This window comes from Herpailurus yagouaroundi, unplaced genomic scaffold (genome assembly GCF_014898765.1).
Source record: "Herpailurus yagouaroundi ecotype Mexico unplaced genomic scaffold, PumYag 530, whole genome shotgun sequence".
Lineage (NCBI taxonomy): Eukaryota > Metazoa > Chordata > Mammalia > Carnivora > Felidae > Herpailurus > Herpailurus yagouaroundi.
Genome location: NW_024412747.1, coordinates 9593642 through 9597892, shown reverse-complemented (window position 1 = coordinate 9597892; position 4251 = coordinate 9593642). Strand labels below are relative to the sequence as shown.

Here is a 4251-nt window from a genome sequence, read left to right as displayed (position 1 = left end):
CGTTCTGGCGGCCGGGCTTCGCCACACGAGCAGCCGCAGCGGCCAAGCAGGCGGGCCGTGCATGGCGCCGCGTCCGCCCCGTGCGCCTCAGCCTGCCCGGCCCGGCGCGCACAGAGGCCGAGGACCCTCCCGGCCCGGCCGAGCAGAGGGCGTGAACGCGGCGCCGCCCGCAGCCCCGCCCGTTGTCACCCGCCGTCACCCTTCTCCTCGGGCCCCCGGCCCCCGCGCACGCCCCGGGTCGCGCCCGCCCCATGCCCTTCCTAGCCGCGGCCCTCCGCCCGCACGGGTCCCCTCCCCCGAGGGCGGCGACCCGGGCGCCGCACCACACCCCCTCCAAGGAGCCCCTCCCGCCTAGGGGGTCCTTCCCCGCAGCGCCCCCCACCGGGCTGCCGAGCGCGGGGCGCGGAGCCGGCGGCGCCAAAGACGCGGCTGAAGAAAGCGTCGGGCGCTGCTGCGCCTGCGCACTATCGTGCGGGGAGCTTTTTCGCGCTTCTCAGTCCCTTTCCGTAAAAACCTGCGAGCCCTTTCTCACGCCGGACGACTCGGCGGAGCGCGCAGACCGGATCACACGATGACCGGTGAAGGGATGCGGCGGCCCGACAGCGAGCTGGTCTGGGCTCGGGGAGGGTCCGCGGCCCCGGCGACCCTGGCTGGGGCCGGTCCTGTCACCCTACGTCCCAGGGCCGAGCACGGACCGAGACGCAGAACGTTGCTGGAGAGGACACCGCTGCAGGTCAGCGCGGTTATGGAAGGCGTCGTGGTTGGAGGAGGTGGTTGGCGAGCCGTGAAATTGGATAACTTTGAGGAAAGGAAGAGATCATTTCCTAACCTGAGCCGAAGTGCAAAAACACATGGTCGAGACACCCCGGCTGCTGAGAGTGCAGAAGACCGATCTAAATGCAATGTAGTATTTTAATGCACGTGCAAGGAAAGCCAGAGGAGAGGATCTTAAAACCCACTGGGACGCAAGGAGACTTCAAGGTGCAGGCATCTGTACGCTGGGGGATTAGGGATGGGTCCAGCCTGATTCTCTAACATGTATGAGGCGTGGCTGAAGAAGGTGGATTGAGTTTTTGTTGACTGGTAATTTTACAAAGCCGATACGAGGGTAAGGCTAGTGAGAGACACGTGCTTCAATCGCAAAATGTATGGATTCGAGAAAAAAAAAAAACCCCAAACCTCCATAATCAAGATAAATATTTTAATGCAATATTTTTTAAAATCAAAATTAGTGCAAAAAAATCCACCATGAGCAATGTATCAAAATTTCAAATGCATTTCTGCATTTGCACAATCCTGCCTCTCTCCTCCCACGTTAATCCCACCCCTAAAAACCTTATTTACAAAATTAGGCAGTTAGCAGCTGGCCTACTTTGCCAATTATTCTTTCTATTTTTGGATGAAAGTGTTATCTTGATTACGGACACTTTTTAGGCCCCTTTAAGTTTCACCCCCAGGAGAGTGCCTCACTTACCTCACCCTACTTGGGGTGCCCTGGTAGGTAAGGAGTGTAGGACTTTTGAGAGGAAGTACTGATCATAGAAAGGTGGTGTGGAATTAAATAGTGCTTCAAATGCCCTGATGAGCAGGAAGTGAGCAGGAAGCATGCCTTCCTCTAAATTCCAACCTCTTAGACCCAGGGGAGCATGGAATCCCCACCCAAGTTAACCATGACTTAGGTTAGCCTCTCATCGGTGTCTAAATTCTAGGATGCAGGGTATAGTATAAAACACCACAGAAAAGCAAGAAAAGCCTGTGCCTTAATCCTGAGACAACAAACAAAAGTCCAAATCCTGACCAATGACAGACAGAAAGGGCTCTTGGTAGAGGTGTGGTTGAACCAAGCAGTAAAAGCTGGCCTTCCATGAATAGACTCTTAATAGGTTTAGTGGGCAACAGGTGTTGAATTCAAAAAGGATGTCTTTTGACGGAAACTTGAGAGCAGTGGAATTACTTCGAGAACAGTTCCACCTGTGGGTTCCTGTACCTCTCAAAGGGCGAACAGGGAGCTCAGGTGGACAGCAGGACCCCTGCCCTGCCCCGCCCCCATGGGCAGTACAAGAAGCAAACAAAAATCTTCCTGGTGTGAGGTCTCTGGTCTGATAAGGATGGAGGTGGGGCTGTCATTTGACCTTTCTTTGTACATTTCTTTTTCTCTTAATTCAAGCTTGCAGGTTATCCAGTCAAGGACCGGAGTGGCGAGGCAATGGCTGAAAGATGAGCCTACATACAGTTCCCTCAAGCATGAACCAGGAAGGGGTGCAATCTACATGGGGCAGAAGTGTTTTGTAAATTCCTCTGAAGTCCAGATTGAAGTTTTTGGTAACTCATCTGCATTGTGTGCTTAGAGTGAAGGCTGAGGCTGTAACTATCTCAGCAATATGACTCAGGCAGGCTGAATGCAGTGTAAGCAGAAGGTTTCGGCATCTTTCGCTTTTACGTTCTTTCTCACCCCCTCCCCAAAGACTCTAGAGGAAGGTTGTTATGGGTTGAATTGTGTTCCTCCAAAAAAGATATGTTGAAATCCTAACTCCTGGTATCTCAGAATGTGACCTTATTTGGAAACAGAGTGGTCGCAGATATAGTAAATTAAAGTAAGATGAAGCCATATTGGAGTAGGAGTAGGGTATCAATTTTTAAAAAATATTTATTTTTGAGAGAGAGAGAGCGCACGAGCAGGGGAGGGGCAGAGAGAGAGGGAGACACAGAATCCGAAGCAGGCTCCAGACTCTGAGCTGTCAGCCCAGAGCCGACACGGGGCTCGAACTCATCAACCCTGAGATCGTGACCTGAGCTGAAACCCAACAGTTGGACGCTTAACCAACTCAGCCACCCAGGTGTCCCTATCTGATTTATAATAGGAGACATGAAAACTAAAATGACAAGCAGATACCATGATTCTCCTCAATCATTTGAATAAAGATCAAAAAGTTTTACTGCATTGCCTTGATGAGGGTGAGGTGTCCACATGTTGGTGAAAAATGTCAATTGCTCCACGAAAGCACTTGCTATATCTATTAACAATGTAAATACATATATCCTTTGATCGCACAATGTCACTTCCAGGATTTTTAAAAATAGACTATTTTTCAGAACAGTTTTAGGTTCATGACAAAATTGAAAGGAAGATACAGAATTTCCCACCTGCCCCGTGCCTTGACACGAGCACAGCCTCCCCCCGCCCCCAACAACACCCTCACCAGAGTCCACAGATGGATGTCCATAGTTAACATTAGGATTCACTCTTGGTGTTGTACACTTGGATGAATGTATAAGGACATATCCACCATTACAACATCATACAGAATTGTTCCACTGCCTAAAAATCCTCTGCTTTGCCTATCCATCCCTCCTTCCCCCTCGCCCCAGGAAGCACTGATCTTTTTTACTGTCTTCATAGTTTTGCCTTTTTCCAGAATGTCCAATGTACAGTATGTAGCCTTTCGGATTGGCTCCTTTCAGTTAGTAATGGCCTTTGAGTTTCTTCCATGTCATTCCATGGCTTGATAGCTTATTTCTTTCCAGCCCTGAATACTAATCCCTCGTCTGTATTGAAGTTTATCCAGTTACCTACAGAAGGAAGTCTTGGTTCCTTCCAAGTTTTGGCAATTAGGAAGAAAGATGCTATAAACATCCACGTGCAGGTTTTTATACAAACAAAAGTTTTTACCTCTTCTTGGTAAACACAAAGGAGAGAGATTGCTGGATTGTACGTTCGGTGTTGTAAGAAACTGCCAAACTGTCTTCCAAAGTGGCTGCATTGTTTCACATCCCCACCAGCAATGAATGAGAGCTTCTGTTCCTCCACATCCTTGCCAGAATTTGGTGTTATCACTGTTTGGGATTTTAGCCATTCCAATGGGTGTGTCACTTCTAGGAATTTAAATTCTATATACACTCTCACATGTATGGAATGATAAATTTATACAAAGATTCATTGCAGTATTGTTTATAATAGCAAAAGACTGGAAAAGTAATTTAAAGAAGGGGGGGTGCCTGGGTGGCTCAATGGGTTAAGCTTCCGACTTCAACTCAGGTCATGATCTTATAGCTCATGGGTTTTATAGCTCATGGGTTCAAGCCCCACATCGGGCTCTGTGTTGACAGCTCAGAGCCTGGAGCCTGCTTCAGATTCTGTGTCTCCCTCTCTCTCTCTCCCTCTCCCCTATTTTCTCCCTTTCTCTCTCGTAAAAAAATAAACATTAAAAAAAATTTTTTTAAAAGCCTGGAAACTATAGTCTAGCATTAGGC

General features: G+C 49.1%; 1 long non-coding RNA gene across 1 annotated transcript; it reads left to right on the top strand.

Annotated features, from left to right (window-relative positions):
- The first annotated feature begins 389 nt into the window (after positions 1 to 389).
- LOC121023222 (uncharacterized) lies at positions 390 to 2530 on the top strand. Its single transcript, XR_005787300.1, has 2 exons — positions 390 to 981; positions 2168 to 2530. It is a non-coding gene; the product is annotated as an uncharacterized LOC121023222 (long non-coding RNA).
- Positions 2531 to 4251: the final 1721 nt, after the last annotated feature.